We start from the raw sequence: 18,103 nt of genomic DNA on the forward strand, positions 1-18,103 counted from the left end.
GACCCTGTTAGCATGAGGAGGGAAGTTAGGAATACTAAGTGCACAACTCTTCTACCAGAGCTTATGTATGAATATGGTGCCTGCCATATATTGTAGGACTTCATTACTGAATATGCTGAAGACTGATGGAAATAGGGTACCTGAGAAATATGGTACCTGTGTTTGAATATTTGTTTGGTGTGAGATAGAATATTAAAATTCAAACTTTTCCTTTGAGTTTTCGTATTCCACCATTTGAAGCATTTTTGGGCAGGTATCCAAAAATATTAATTGCAAACTCAATCACTATGCTCATGTGGGTTTGTGGAATACAGGAAACTCTACTGAGTGATTAATCTTGAATGTTGTGCCAATAAGCATGAGGCTTCTTATAGTCCACACACCAGAGAATGAGCATTTTATGGGTGAATGCCTGACTAATGAATAGAGACTAATACATTCTTCTGCCCCTACATTACTAAAACCTGCATATTTATTTATTAGTATACACTAGGAAAATGCTTCTGTTTTGTATATTTTATTTAATCCTACAGATTTATTGTCTTTTTATTACAGTAGTAGCTCTTCTGGAAAAAAAATAAATGTCTTATATGACTAGAGGGAGAGAGAATTGGTGCATCAAGCAAACCATGTAGGGGTTAAATATCTTGAAAGCAATATACTGTATCACACACACACACGCGCGCGCACGCACACACACACACACTCACACAAATGAACAATTGTTTTCCACCTGAGATGTAAAAATGTTGGTTGATGTTTGGGACCTGAAAAAATTACTCATGAAATGAATATGCAAGGCCTGATTCATAAGAATTCTGCTTTAGTGTCATCAAATAAGAATCTCTAAGAAGATACTAAAAACTAGAGAAGGAATTGGAGAGGAATTTACAACATTTAACTACACAGCAAACTTAAATCTAATGAAATTTTGTTCTACGATACTCAGATGGGATGATGGTAGATGATGGTAGGTAAAAAGGTCACAAATTCCAAGCCTAGAAAAATTGTATACACAATTACTCAATAAAATATAGCCTAGCAGCAAAATAGGGAGTGTAATTTAAGTTGTTTGCTTATAGCTCTATATGTTTTGAATTAAAATTTTTATTTTACATCTATGCCTAGTAAAAAAAAAAGATTGGAATTTTATCCCAAAAAGAGAATTGTAAGTCTATATACTCAGATCTCAATTCTAACATTCTCACCAAAAGACACAAGGGCATAATGCTACACACTTCAATTTCTTTGTGTGTGTGTATGCCAGTCTTGGGGGCTTGAACTCAGGGCCCAAGCACTATCCTGGAGCATATTTTTTGTCAATGCTAGTGCTCTAACATTTGTGACACAGATCCACTTTCAGCTTGTTAGGTAGTTAATTGGAGATTAAGAGTCTGATGGGCTTTCCAGCCTTGTCTAGCTTCCAAAAACAAACCTCATATCTCAGCCTTCTAAGTAGCTTGGATTATAGAAGTGAGCCACCAGTGACTGGCTCATTTTTTAATTTTTAGTATAAGACTGCAAGAATATATGTCTGGTTTTCTTTGTATAGAACATTAAATACAAGGCATTACTGAGTTCCTGTTTCTAGAAATATCTCTAATATGATATTTTATATGGAAGACATAGTTTTTATTTTTTCCTTGTTTACCTATGTATTCTCCATATACCCAGTCATAATCCATGAAAATGATGTTGATATATTGGTATAGTTGATGTGTGTGTGTCTTTTTTTTAATGCTACAAAACTAAAATTAGCTCATAGGAAAAACCAACAAACATGTGATACCTGACCATCTAAGCTTTACTCCATATGACCTTAGACAACAACACAAGTGCATTTTCCCCAACATAACTTAGCTCAACCATTCTCAACCAAATGGGAGACATTCATGTGTTAGGATAGGTCAGAGCTTGGATTCTTTATGTTTACAAACTTGTCCTAGAGATTAAATCATAGCAATCAAAGCTTTTAGATATTTCCCTGAAGGTAGACTCCTGAAACGACATTAACTTAATAAAGTGATCTATACAGCCTATGTGAATCACATACTGAACTTTTAAAAGCTTACGTGTCTGTATTGTAATCACATTAGAGATTATTCCTTGGGAAACCTGAGGTAGAATCCAGAAAATCCCTTAGTGAAAAACTCTGCTAGGGATTTTCACTACCATTCTCAATTTTAAAACAATGTCTCAAACTTTGGGGCTCTCCCTAGGTTCTCCAGTTTTTTTTTTTTTTTGGCCAGTCCTGGGCCTTGGACTCAGGGCCTGAACACTGTCCCTGGCTTCTTCCCGCTCAAGGCTAGCACTCTGCTACTTGAGCCACAGCGCCGCTTCTGGCCGTTTTCTGTATATGTGGTGCTGGGGAATCGAACCCTAGGGCCTCGTGTATCGGAGGCAGGCACTCTTGCCACTAGGCTATATCCCCAGCCCTCCAGTTTTGATAGAATATTTGTTTCATTTTCATGTTGAGCTCGATGAAGGAGCATCTCTCTGTAGAAGTTGGGAGTGAATGATGGGGAGAGGACTCGTATTTCTGACTCCTATTCTGATCAGGTAAATGAGAATTTCTCATAATAAACCCCCAAATCTACATTTTCTAACAGATGTGCCACATTTTTTTTCTCTTGCACGTTAACTTTTGAGAAACTGGTTTAAAGTTTATACTTCCCTTAAATAATTTTAAACTCAATTTGTACCAATATCTTTGTGGTCCATACTGGGATTCATATGACCTGAGAACTTTCCAAATACAATTTTGAAAGTTACCATATTACTAGTCTCTTAATTAATATGCAAGTCAAGATTTCCCATTTCTCTATTTTCGTTTCTCTAATCGATAAATAGCAACTCCTTTTTTTTGGACTTATTAGCACTTTCAGTTTAATACTTACTTTTTAACAATCAAGATACTTATCTTTCTGAAGAAATGCAATAGAAGAAAATAGGTGCTTCTCTTTGTTTTTTCCTAGTATTACACCTAGGAATGATTTATTGGGAACAATGTGATAATACTGAGGCAGCCACTGGACTCCTGGTTACCAGGGCAAAGGTACACCTGTGCAAGGAACTGAAAGACTGAAAAACTATCTCCCTAAGACTCTAATCAAAGTTCTAATAAAGACGCTTACAAAATGCCTAAAGCCAGACAAACTTACCAAGTTGCTAAAACCAGGGTGTTAGCAAGCAGAACAGAGCCTTCATCCAGTGCATATACATGGATGGCAAAGAGGGATGACTCTACAATTACATTTTGGTACCAAGACACCCAAAGTCTTGGCTAGAGACTACACAACAGGTACCCTGCTTTGCTGAGGAGCACACTACACTAATTCTCTGACTAAGCAGCCATCATGCTCTCTCTTGGTACACTTTTGCTCTTAATAAACATTTCAATTTTTTAAATTATGTTTCCCATTTTGATTGAATTTTTCTCACCAAGACTGATGAACAGATGTTTAGCTGTGCTAACTTCCACATGACAGTACTACTTAGTAACAATTTAGTAGTGCTTAGTAACAGTTTGAATGACAGTCAGATTCCATAGATCTCAAGATCTTAGTTAGTATCTTAGTTATATATAACTTCAAGTTCAAAACACAGAAGTACAATAGTTATTAAGTACCAAGACTTAGCAGAAATGTTACTAAATAATTTTGTAAAGTGGAATCTATATTGATGACCATAAAATATAAAAGATAAATGAAACACAGAATCTTCTTGAACTGAATAAGTGTTTAGACACACACACACACACACACACACACACACACACAGAAGTTATTATGAATCATCATGCCCGCACAAGACCTTGAAAGAAAGCTTAGATATTCTCTCCATCTCCACACTTTTGAGTCAAAACCCGAGTTGTGATACACTGCAAATGACGTTTTTGCTTTTCATTTTCACATTTTTCTTTTCTTTTCATTCTTCATGCTGCTAAGCTTTTATAATAAAGAAACTTTTAAAACCTAAGAAAGCCTGTGTTTCAAATACAAATGTGAAAAACAGCTGTCTATTTGTAAAATAACTTTTTCCAATTTTTTCATAGCACATTCCCAGAAACTATATATATTATTCATTTTGTGTAATTATGGAAACCATCAAATGCCCTTGTTGAAAATAGAAAAGAACATTAAACTCTGGCCCTGCTTCTTAACATTTGAAGACCTTATGTGTGTGAGCTGTCAGGATGGAATGGAGAGAAAAGTGATAAACGAAAATGACCAAACAACCCTCCCTAAGTCCTTTCCTTGATGGTGTCATCTATAGTAGGAAATCTATAATTTCATTTTTTCTTTCTCTCATAGGCCAGAAATGTCAGATGAATTTATAAATATGCCATGATGGACATACGATGAATCATTTATTGGCTGCTTCCTGATTTGTGACAGCACAAACATTATGCTGTTGGGGCTGGTTTATTTTTTCTCCCCTGAAGTTTTGGATTTTCGTCTCTAGTAATTTCATGTTGGCATATTTTTTCTTTCCAGAGCTTATTTAGAATCATACTCTACTAATTACATTAATAAATGGACAATAGAAAGCAAACAACTGTTACATTTCACAGGCTTATGGGCTGTTTATATGCATACCCATAAGGAGGAGAAAATGACTTGCACTTGTTAAGCTTTCAAAATATAACAATGTATAAAGGCAAATCATAATATGTACAACCACACATATTTTATTTGTTTAATATACAAATAAATAATACAAGTGCATTACAATTTCTTTTTGTGTTGTGGGCACAATTTTATATCTCACAGACTATTTCTAGTCTCTAAGTCTAATTTTTGAAAAGATAATGAGAGCCCTTTGTTAGCTCATAGTGGTTTGCCTAGAGTATCACGAAACACAAGGTGATTCTCCCTGTATAACAAATGGATTTACACAATGATGCATAATCATCATATTATTCCAAACACATTTTATTTTTTATTATTTTTGTTTCTCTTTTAGTAGTTATACAATGGAGTTTTAACTCAACATGATAATTTATGAGTACAATTCATTTTGATCAATGTCACCCATAAACCCTGGAGTAAAATAAATAAAATAAAATAAAGTAAAATGTATTTACCATGGTTTTGAAACAATAATAACTATACAATATAAAGCTTTCAGGAGTTAAAAATATTAAACATCGGATTTAAGAGAAAATTTACACTTATAGTGAGGTCATTTATTTCTACATAAGTCTGTAGTTTAAGGGGAGGTAAAGAAACATTTTGACACATAAGGAAAAATATTGAGCATTTCTGGATACTATTTCTCTTTTTTGAAAATAAAAATGATATGCCCTGGTGTTTACTTTGATTACACATATTGATCTATCACCATCCTATTATTCAGATCAAACTGAAGGAAACACAAAATAAATCTTGCCTTACACCAGTTATGACAGAGTTCAAGACTAAGAAAGAAACACTGGCTTCATGGGTACTGGTGGCTAACATCTGCTATCCTAGTTACAAATAGATGAGATACAGAGCATCATAATTTGGAGGTAGCCTAGGCAGAAAAATCCACTAGACTCCATCTCAAAATCAATAGCAAAAAATAGGGCTGGAGGTGTGGCTTTAGTGGTAGAGCACCAGACAAACAAGCACGCTGAACAAGGGTGAGGACTTGGGCTTAATTGGTAGAGACAAACAAACAGACAACAACAACAATGAAAAGCAGGGGTCATCTAGTGGATACAAAACCATAAAAGCAACTGCTCAAATGGTATCATAGTGGGAGCACAGGGGACACCGAAAGAACATATGGAAGATCTGAGGACTGTTGAAACATTTCACAGGGGAAGTGAAAGCTGAGCTGAAACTTGCATGAATAAAGGAAATATGACTCTTTTTCTACAAAAGATGTGAGAGTCAGTCATATTGGACAAAGGCATAGGTTAGAGGTTTAGGGTTATGCTTGTTATATTTTGGAAAAGAATAGCAATGGTAAAGGCAGCATATTAAAAATGACTATGGTCTGAATTTGTTTGCAGTTGGTCATGGATTGCAACAGAGCAACATTACTGAAGAAGAAATTCTTCTTCTTCTTCTTTTTTTTTTTTTTTTTTTTTTTTGCCTGTCCTGGGGCTTGAACTCAGGGCCTGAGCACTGTCCCTGGCTTCTTTTTGCTCAAGGCTAGCATTCTGCCACTTGAGCCATAGAGCCACTTCTGGCCTTTTCTTTGTGGTGCTGAGGAATTGAACCCAGAGCCATTAGTCCATATTCCCAGCCCCAGAAATTCTTTACTATGAAAAACTTTAGTCATAACTTAAATGAGTAGTAGTTGAAAAAAATTTGAGAAGGAATATGAATAAAAACAACAAGATTATTTTTTACTGAGTAAGCAGTCATTTGTTTAATTATATTTAATTATCCCTGAAGACTTTTCCTTAAAAGTAGGTTCTCAGTTTATCTATTATGTCCTTGTGGAAAATACAAATACTCAATATCACCTAAGCAGAATGAGTTTAACAGATAAGGCTGTTTGCTGGCTCGGAGCCATTTGTACTTTCTTGCTTCTGGAGCTGACCACCCTTCTCTGTGCGTATTGGTCTAAACCACTGATTCAGTTCCTTCAGTTAGGAGCCTATGACAGAGGACACATTTGATCAAAACGACATAAGGGAATGGATGTTTGCTGGTAGGGAACCAGTAGATGAAATTCTCCTAGTAGTTTCCTTAATTTGAACAGTGAAAGAAAGTGTCTACTTGGTAGGTTCTATTTAGATATGAAACTCAAACCACAGGAGGCATAGTTAACTCTGGAGAAAGCTGGCAAAGAATAAACTTATGACAGGATACAGAAAACAAAGGTGGGCAGCATGTAGGTCTTTGGTGATGTCAGTGAATCCTGTCTGGACTTCTACAACTGCTTAACTTCTTGTTTGTATGATAATGAACCTTCCAAGGAGACTAAATAGATTACTTTGTTTTGTCTTGTGAGCAAAAGCATCACAATTGAGACAATAGAATAATTAAATTTAAAGCAAAAAGGACTCAGAATTTACAGTGCCATATCCTCTTTGTTTCCTGTTTGACCAAATGAGGACCTAAAAAATAAATCAGCACTGTGAGATCACATAATTAAGTATAAGCACAATCAGGTTTCCTGTGTTACACAAATGTTCTGCATACTCATCTTTAAATTTCATCTTAAAGAAAAGAACATCATTTTATTTGAATAAAATCATGCTATTTTGTGCAATAGTACCTAGTAAATATGATTCACTTTCAAGCTGAGAATAGCTCCTATTTCCTGCTTTGCCCAACTACTAAGCAATTGTTTAAATTAAAGGTTTAATTTATACAATGTAGTAATAAACCTGCTTTCAACTCCCCTACTGAGTGTACAGGTTTTACCAGTGCTAACATCTCTGTGATACTGTGCTCAAATCCTTTCCCTTAAAGCTGGTCATCACATCCGAATGCAAAGAAGCTATGTGCTATCCCACTGGGGAACTTTAAGGTTGCTATAAGGAATAGACAGACAGACAGACAGAGAGACAGACAGATAGATAGATAGAGAGAGAGAGAGAGAGAGATAGACACATACATATATATGCCAGTTATTATATATGCATGTATGTGTATGTGTGTATATACGTGTGTATATACATTAGTATATTTAAATATTACATATACACCTACATATATGTGTGTAAATATGTAATATATATATCTTCAAAGAAAATATAAATCATTTGATTGGTGATGACTTTTGAGTAGGTGGAGAATGACATTAGACCCTACAAGATCACCAGAACTGTAAACCAAACCTGTTAGTTAACTGTTAACTGTTAACTGTTTCCCATAGAGTCCAGCGTCTGGCACTTACAGATGCTACAGTGAACTGAAGAAAGCCTGGGAAATAAAGAAAGGAAATCAACAACTAGAGTGGCAATGCAAAAGGAGGAATGGGAGACACTGGCGGAAATTAATTGAGAAAATAGATTTTTCAGGATTTTTTTTTCCTTTTGTAAGGTAAACATCATGGCACCTAGTTCAACATGGATGTTTTTCATCAACAATGATTCCTCTTGTGTTTATCATCATAAAATGACAACAGGAATAATAACCTGTTTGTATCTATTTATGGGCACTCACTCTTAATCTTCTAGTGATTTTTATTATATATTAGCATTGTAAAATGAAGCCATTAATTAAATGCTACAATAATTTATAAAAAAAGTAGAGGGCAAAATGGCCATTTGAGAGAAGAAACTGGTATTCATAAGATAGAGATTACTTTAAAAATTACATTTGGGTTTCAAGTTCAAAAAAATGCAGTAACCAGAGATTACGATCAAGTGATAACAGTGGCAGTTTATTAATAATGTGTCATGTAAAGCTGACATATTAGAGGTTGAAGTCTGCTCAGCTTTACAATGGAATTCCCTCTATTTCACTGCTACCAGAATTAACTATATTCTACTGAAAGGCTTTAGAAAGCTTAAATAGACTCTAAAGCTCTTTTCCCCCCAATACATTTACTGCTTTTCCTATCACCTGGTTATCAACCAGTCACATCAACAAATGTCTAATCTTGATTTTCCTACATATCCATGTTATATCAAATAAGGAACAAGATAACACATGGGCATTTTTATAGAAGTTGATAAGTTTGCCTGTGGACAAATGGAAAGGCTTTAGCAACTAAATTACTTGTTTCTGACATGTTGGGAACAGAGGGGAAGCAAGATAAAGGGTGGAAGTAATACAGAGTAAGTATTAAAAGTTAAGCCCAGGGGATTCACAGGTGGGTAATTTATTTAATCTGAAATATATAGGGGCTAGTCAGATAGGAACAATGTACCCAAAGGTGTGAAGAGACGATAATCTCTGTGTATACAGGGTAAAACATTTAGAAGAAGTAGTTCATGGCAAGTAAACACCATTGAACCAGCCTTCCATAAATATCAATTGAAATATCCCATCAGATGTAGAATTGCATTTTCAACATCTATGCAATAACATCATTGTTTTCAAAGATTATGTCGTCATACATAATCAAATTATATTTTCCATAATCAGGTCATATTTTACATAATCAGCTTCCCTATTGAGCTGATTTTATGAGAGTAGAGGTCAAAGGTACAAAATATATGCATAAAATTCATAGGAGGATTTCAAGAATGGAGTTGAATTCAGGAATCATGATTCATTTGTTAACAACTACTAATGTGTCCGAATGACCAGTTTTATTTTCCACTGGATAACTTGGAATGTATTAGTTAATCCCACTGTCATATCAGATTCACTTTTCTTTATTAAAATGAGACATCGAAGTATTTAAATAAAATTTGAAATGTATTCTGAAAATGTTTTCTGCTAAACTAAATATTTGTGAGAAATATCACACCTGAATTCTTTTCTTTTAAAATACTAATTTCATTTAAGGCATTAGTTATGTCTCAAAATGGCAGTATTCTGGCAGGCAAGCATGTGTGACAGGGAAAATTGGAAAGTGATATTACAAGGGAAGGGCACCATAAACACGATGGGAGTGTGTGTGTGTGTGTGTGTGTGTGTGTGTGTGTGTGAAAACTTTTTTGCTCACATTTTTCAAAGATGAATTACAATAAAATTCTTAGGATGTCATTAACTAAAAGGAATTTTTGACATTCAAGAGAGAAGTCATTCATTCTAAGCATACTTTTAGGTGTTGGGAATGAAAACTTCTGATTTTTCATATTGAATGGTAATTTTAAGTGAACTCCCAGTAAGAAAATTTGACTCATGATAACTAAGTAGTTAAAACTTTGTTCGCCATGTAATATAAAGGGACATTTTACTCAAAAGAAAAAGTAGTTTTGACATAAGATGATGCTAAGTGAAATGAACTCCATTTTATGGAAATGATTGTTATATCACAGTTGTAACTACTTTCAACATCCCATGTGTATCTGTAGTTTATACTGTTGATGATGTTCTTGTATCACCTTCTTGTGATTGTATCTACACTATCTCTGTAATCTTATCTGAGTATATTGGAAACCGTGTATACTGGTATTAGAATTAGGAAATTGAAAGGGAATACCAAAATTGAGAGACAAAGGGTAAAATAAGAGAAACAACAACAAATCAATACTTGCAAAACTATATGGTGTAAGTGAACTGAACACCTCAGGGGGGGAAAGAGGGAGGGGGGAGGGGGGTATGAGGGACAAGGTAACAAACAGTACAAGAAATGTATCCAATGCCTAACGTATGAAACTGTAACCTCTCTGTACATCAGTTTTATAATAAAAACTTAAAAAAGAAAAAGTAGTTTTTTTTTTTTTGGCCAGTCCTGGGCCTTGGACTCTGGGCCTGAGCACTGTCCCTTGCTTCTTCCCGCTCAAGGCTAGCACTCTGCCACTTGAGCCACAGCGCCGCTTCTGGCCATTTTCTGTATATGTGGTGCTGGGGAATCGAACCTAGGGCCTCGTGTATCCGAGGCAGGCACTCTTGCCACTAGGCTATATCCCCAGCCCAAGAAAAAGTAGTTTTGCTGTACAACATGGTCCTCAACTTACAATGGATCAACATGACTTTTTTAACCCTTTAATGATGTAAGAAATACATATGTTTATGTTTATTTATACATTCAATAGAAATAGATTCAGAATCCTGATTTTTTATATTTTCCCTAACAAAATGTTTTTTGGTTGCAGGTTATAATCATATATAATTGACTTGATAGCATATTTTCCCTTCCACTTCACTAACCAGTGCACCACAGTAAATGCCACAGATGTTCAGTCTTTAGTTCACTGTATGGCACCTTCATACACACAGTTTACTTGTCATTATTCTGTGCATAGAAAATGACTGCTATCAGGTCTTTCAGCTATGTGTTCTTCACAATACATAAATTCTTTTTTAGTTCATTATGCACATATTATTTACAAATGTATTCCCAAACATAAAAAGACACTAAGCAATTTGGTACCTGTGACTCATGTCTAGTATTCAAACAATCCGCACAGAAAGTCTTTTCAAATATATTATTTCATATATACCTGTCTGGTTTGAAATCTGTAGAACAACTTACATCTTCACTGACTGATACTGTTAAGAACCAGTGACTCACAAACAAAATATTTATGAACAATTTGAAGGAATGATCATATTTCAATAATTAGATTGATATAAACTATTTGAGTATACAGATAAATGCATATGTAAAATTATCACCAATTTTGAAAAATACATTTGGGAAATTAGGAAAAAATCAATATTCACAATGATAAATCTCTTTTTTGTTCTATTTCAAACATGCTGTCTATGAAATGTAGCTCCTAGCATGACAACTCCACTAACAGCTTTCTAGTCTAGCAGACACACCAACTCTATACACATGGAAAGGGAATCTTATTGATAAGATATGTTAAAACCTCTCACAAATATTAAGACAAATATCTTAAAGATTTTTATTTGAACATAAACATTTATACTATAAATATTAGTTACAGTAAGAGACTAGTAGATTTTAATGCCTTAGTAATGCATATCATTTGCATATCCAAATAAGAATTCTGTCTTGGCTATCATTTTTACATATTGTATTTTTAAGGGTTTAGTAAACCTCATGTAAACTCATTGATTTATAGCTAAGACCTAAAGATAATTACAGACATCTACCCTTTAAAAACAAAACTAGCCCTGTCCCCACATTATAGTTCTTCAGAGAATTTATGGCTTGTCCAATGTTTTACATATGCTTCTTATTCCTCTTTTTTTTTTTTTTTTTTTTTTTTTCCGCCAGTCCTGGGGCTTGGACTCAGGGCCTGAGCACTGTCCTTAGCTTCTTATTGCTCAAGGCTAGCATTCTATCACTTGGGCCACAACACCAGTTCTGGGTTTGTCTGTTTATGTGGTGCTGAGGAATCAAATCCAGGGCTCCATTTATGCTAGGCAAGCACTCTACCACTGAACCACATTCCCAGCCCTACCTATGCTTCTGTTTGGTATATTGAGGGTAGAGGTGAGAACACTGGCAAGGGAGAGCCCCAAAAGGCTGCAATAAATTTTAAACTATCTGTAAGTTCTTCCTTTCTTATTTTCTTTCATGAATACATTCATAAACATGCACAGGCACTCCCCACCCTAACCTAATATCAAGAATTAGCATAATAGAGATCTATCATCAGAACAATAATTAATGAATTGATCAAATGTCTTTTACCAGGGATAACAACAAATTTAATGCAGAATCCTTAACGTTTCCCCTCCTTCTACATTATTTCAATTCCTTTAAAAATGATACCGGTTATTGCCCTGCCCCAGCCCTGCACTTACACACTGAAGGTAAATATTTGGTTTTCAGGAAAAATTTTTGAGAAATTCTTACTGATACCCTTATAGATTTTTATGATAATTTCTTTTGGGACTAAATTGTGCACAAGCTTAATTTTAACAGCAGAGATTTCTCAACTTAATTCTAAAGTATATTTACCTTTGTGAATGTAAAATATATTTGCCTTTTGAATAGCAAAATTAATGTAAAGACTTGTACTCTTAAAATATGTTTAATATAATGGAGTGCTCATAATGGTAATATATCTAATGTAATTGACAAGATTGGATGGATAATAAATAATCTATGGTAACTTACATCAAAGTGGATATATTTGCACTTTTGCAATATTTTTCTATCAAAGTCAACTTATAAATTATGTGATCTTAAAATGCAACAAATCATTTCAAATAAGTGTACTCAGCTTAGTTAAATCAAGGTTGAACAGTAACTGATAGGTTGATAGTTAAAAGCTCAGAGGTACATTCTAATTTTCATGCTTCTATCATATAAATTTTCTTCTCTAACCAATACAGATTATAGTAGTCAGGAGTAAAGAGGAATTCTTGAATGAGAAGACACATAATTATTAGCAAATTTTTGAAACAATTTATCATGGCCACTCACTGCCTGCTGATCTGAAACTATAGTCAGGGTTATGCTAGACAATATTCAGATGAGCTGAAGGGTGATTGATCTATGATCACTATTTCCCTTAAAAGTAATATTCAGGTTACTTTATTATGGAATCATAGAACTGTTCATATTGCTTCGGAAGAGTTACCGTCATTTTAACAGACAAAAATCTCAAAGGTCACTTTTTCCAGGTAAATTTTCCCAGAAAACAGGTCAGAATATAATATTGCCAAAGGATGTAAATAATGACAAATCTCTAATATTGTATAACCAGATGTCACTTTATATTTGCCTTAGTTATGCAGTCGGAGGTCATGTTAGTTGGCCATTGTTTTCTCATTGATATTCATTTTTTTAACTCACAATCTTTTCCTGTAATCAGGAATAGCCTTGCTATTATTTTTCCACAGGGTTTTTTTTTTGTTGTTGTTGTTTTCTGTTGTGGGGTTTGAACTCTGGGCCTGGGCACTGTCCCTGAGCTCTTCAGCACAAGTCTTTGCTTTCTTCCATAATCTTCCCAGACTTAACTATAAACTTGTTTATAAATTCTCAGGACTGGTGAGAATTAGATTTTATATGTATATAAATAAATGAAATCCACAAAATGTTGAGGTACTAATACCTTCCACATTAAGACCCAAATTATCCTACATTGACCAGGACATTCACTTTAAAGAACCCTTCAAATTTCCACCATCCAATTTTATTTCTACTCCCAATGTGGTGTCCACCAGGAATACGAATTGCAAATCACATCCTAGTCAGATAAAAGTAAGAAAATACATTTTTAAAAAACAAAATGGATGGGTTATCTTACTGTAGCCTTTTTTACTCCTACCCATCTTATCCAATACAGATATGAATAGTTGAAATGATGTTTGAAAAAAATTCCAACTCCATTTGTAAAATATAACTTACAACCTAAAAATGTACAAGCACTTGGGGATGAAATTATTACTCTACATGCATTCAAATAAATCATCAAAATGTATTATCAACAGATTCTCCTGGTAACATGAAGGAATCTGATATGCCCTTTCTTCCATATAACATTCATTTTCAATAATTACATAGAGTGTTTCTAAAAATGTAATTTAAAAAGTACATCTCAAAATTCCTAATAGTAGTTTCTGTCTACAATCTTCTAAATGTCTTTGAAATTAAAATCATTTCAATAATGTAACACACATTCCATACTAATGAATTGCTTAGGTTAATTCAGATTCACATTTTTACCACTTATTAAATTAATGCAACTACTGAAACTAAAAATAATGTCTTAAATGTGCCACAGAAGTCACCATTTGCTTCTTTTTATTTTACTTCCATAGGTATATACTTTACTTTCAACTCCTTAAGACTCAAACATTAGGCTTTAATAAAGAAACCCAATTGATAAATCTTGACAGGTGATAAAATAAGTTTCACTTTCAATAACTCATTGCCTCTATTCATTGACATCAACTAGTTCTCCCTATGAAAAATTTAATATATAAAATTGTCATTCATGTCCAAAGAACTGTTTTTTTTGTGGTCCTTTTCCTTACCTTTCTATACAATGTCTTCAAATTCACTTAGAACTCTATCAAGAACTCTATCAAATAACTATGTGACTATAATCTATACAAGAACATAAGCAGTTTGACAGAAAATATCACATGTTTCAACATATGTGGTAAACTATCAAATGAATTACCAGAATTTTCATTATCTTAAATGTTAGAGACTTTCAAATAGGTAATAAAAACAAAATAGCTCTAAAATTATGCATATTAATTATAAACTTACCACAAGCTCACAGGTTTTGAATTCAAAAACGTTCACCACCCTGAGACCTAGAAAAAATAGAACCACAAACATTCTTTTAATACTAGAATTTAAAAATTAATTCAAACCTTGTTAAATGTTAGTGACCCAATATTAAGAGAAAATTTATCATATGTGAAAATAATGTATATTTAACTTAAAGTTTTGAAAACTATATTTGTCAGATACAGCATAACTCTGCTCACATCAAATTGTTATAATATAAGATTAATTTGGGCAACTAATGAGGACTTTTTGCTACCTATGATAGGAAAGCAGAAAACCTTTATGACTTCCTTGCTTTTTGTTTGATAGAAATACATTAGATGATACAAATGCTAATATATTGCATTTTGTATGTTACTTTAGAGAGATTTCTCTGTTTTAGTCATTCTGCAATATCAATAATACACACATTCATAAATATATACATATATATGTGTGCACACATGATTATCATTCCTATAACTTTATGTATCATTATATTCATCAAATATCCTAAATTATTGAAGGTATTTTGCATAATAAAATATTGTCTTTATATTGTAAATTGATTATCGTCATTCAACTTTATTTAATAGCTGCAGTATTTTTCCAAAAGTTTTACTATTTTGATTCAGTGGTACTAATACCTCAAGGAACATTCCTTTCTTTTTAAAATTTTTTCCCAGTCCTAGGGCTTGAAATCAGGGCCTGAGCACTGTTCCTGGCTTCTTTCTGCTCAAGGCTAGCACTCGGCCGACTTGAGCCGCCACTTCTGGCCTTTTCTATATATGTGGTGCTGAGGAATCAAACCTAGGGCTTCATGTATATGAAGCAAGCTCTCTTGCCACTATAGGCCATATTCTCAGCCCTCAAGGAACATTTCTAAGCTCTTAAATTTTCTTTAATCTAGGTAGATACTGTTTTATATGAACAAAATTTAAAAAACTGGAGGTTTAATGTTTGTCCATAATGAAGAAATTTACAGTACTTGTAAACTTCAGAAAATGTATGCGTAAGGGCCACTAAGAAGGTACTCTACTATTTGATCTCTATTTAATTAAAATAGAACTTAAAAAAAGAGAATACATAATGGCTTCAATCTAGTCAGAGAATTAAAGCCAATATTATGTTAGAGGTTATACTTTGTTTACCTATCTATGTATGCAATTGTTTCAACGGGTTGCTTCCAATATAAAAGGAAACAATATACTGCACCATTCTCTGACAAAAGAATATTTAACTGGGAATGGTGGTACTAGCCTGTAAACCTAGCTACTTGGGAGAGGGAAATGAGGGCATTGGCATTAAAGACTCGTTGGGACATAATAGTTCATAAGACATCACCTCAACTAATGGCTAAGTAAAGGGAAAGCATAATGTTTGGATGCATTGTCCCACACTTATCATCCCAAGTGACAAGGGAAAGCACAAGTCAGAGAAACACAGCCCAGGTCAATCCCAGGGGAAAGAGAGAAGGGGGGTGAGGGGGTGAGAGAAAGCCAGCCAGCCAGTCAGACAGACAGACAACAGGAGACAGAGACAGGCAGAAATAGAAACCCTTCCTTGAAACTAATCAATACAAAAAATGGCCTGGCTCAAATGATAGAATGTCTGTCTATCAAGTGGAAAGCACTAAATGGAATCCCTACTACCACTTGTGGAATGTAATTAAGAGCATTGAATTACTAAGAGAAATTAATATGAAAGTGAATTTTATACTAAAAAGAACAACTTGAGAAATGCAATAAGGTATCACCAGTACACACGTCTATATATACAACATTAGCAGTTCTTATTCTGCTAATTGAAATGCACGGGCATCATTTAATCCTGAACAATGACACACAGGCTTCTTGCTCAAAATGACCAAGCTTAGTAGGGGCAGGGCTTTGAATGCCACCAAAGATGTGTGTTTCTTTGTCATTTCTGGCCATTGCCCCATGTCTCCCTATTCCCAAAGTTGATAGGGCTTTTTCTACTGTTTCTAAGTCCCAAACCACATAGCATATCTTTGTGAATCTCCCAAACCCATTTCTCAATTATCGCTTTGTTTTCAACATGCCTTCAGGAAGAAAGCTTATAAAATGATTTCTTCTTTTCCTTGGTACTTATTGAAGAAAATTGTCTTCCAGGAATCTACATCTTAAGATTCAAAATTTCCTTACCACAAATATTCATAGTGACTTTACCTGTTGTCAAGAGGTATAGCAAATGTAGTTTTGATTAAATAAAATGTTTTAGCTGTTAGATTCAATGTTGGATTGAAGCTAAATACTATTGTTGTGGAATAAATGTCCTAGAACCACAAATTTAAATTTTTAATTGTTATTACCATTTTATTATTAAGGAAGTAAAGTCACACTTTAAGCTTTTGCTTTGTCATGAAGAAATAACTATTTCTTTTTAATTTGTTTTAGCACTGTCAGATGTGAGATTACTCCTGCAAGTACTGTGCCTCATATTTGCAATATTAAATTGATTCTTTTAAGTGAATAATAGAACTTCAATATAAAAAGCACATGAGGAGATTTATGGCCTCTAGCCATATCTAGAATACTTATCTACATTTGAAAGTGAATATGTAGATATTCACAATAAATCCAAAGGGCATCTTTATTTGTTTTACTGACATTATTACATTGATTAGATAGAATATAAGCCACTCACTCATTCTTATTAAAAGCATTGGACTTGTTAGTTTCCTAAGGCAAATTCCAAGCCAGAGGAGTGCACTGGGATATACTTAAAGAGGAAAGAATAATTTTAATATGCACAGTACATGCTAAGCAATGAACTGATATTTTTCATGTATCACCTCATTTGATTCTTGTAATTATATTCTTGTCTTAACAATAAACAAAATTGAACCATAAGGTCTTGTTTTATCACACAAGGGAGAGTGATTTCAGAAAATATATTTTCTTAACATCTCCAGGTGATATTGATTCATCGTACTAGTACTATTTTAATGAGTATTTTCATTGAACGAATGTGCTCATTATTCTTTTTAGATTTAGGGGACATATAAATATGCATTTACTGTATGTTTCTTACTACCTTAGTAGGTTGGTTCCAAACAACAAATTAGTTAACATTTATTGAATGCATGTTCTTTGCCAGAGAGAATGTCAAATAATTTAGTCCATCTAGTAAGCACATGGTTGTGTCTCAAACACAAACTCACTTGTTCCATAGTTAGATAAAACATAGAAATTCTGTTAGGGAGAAGGAGAAGTGAAAAACAAAATTAGGGGTTTCCATTCTAGTTTATTTAGATAGCGACTTGGAAATTTAACTTTATAAAGCAGAGCAAGGAATTTCAGGTTTGAAATAAATCCCCCAAAATGTTGACAAATTAAAAACTGTTTACCCATACAACTCCACTGTGTAG

At 33.8% G+C, this 18,103-nt stretch overlaps 1 long non-coding RNA gene across 1 annotated transcript in view; it reads right to left on the bottom strand.

The window, feature by feature from the left end:
* The window catches only part of LOC125353772, a 581,800-nt gene that overhangs the window by 288,092 nt on the left and 275,605 nt on the right, over nt 1-18,103 (bottom strand). Inside the window, exon 5 of the long non-coding RNA XR_007211352.1 lies at nt 14,710-14,756. This is a non-coding gene — a long non-coding RNA (uncharacterized LOC125353772). The remainder of the gene's footprint in view (nt 1-14,709; nt 14,757-18,103) is intronic.

Source organism: Perognathus longimembris, chromosome 1 (assembly GCF_023159225.1).
Source record: "Perognathus longimembris pacificus isolate PPM17 chromosome 1, ASM2315922v1, whole genome shotgun sequence".
Taxonomy (NCBI): domain Eukaryota; kingdom Metazoa; phylum Chordata; class Mammalia; order Rodentia; family Heteromyidae; genus Perognathus; species Perognathus longimembris.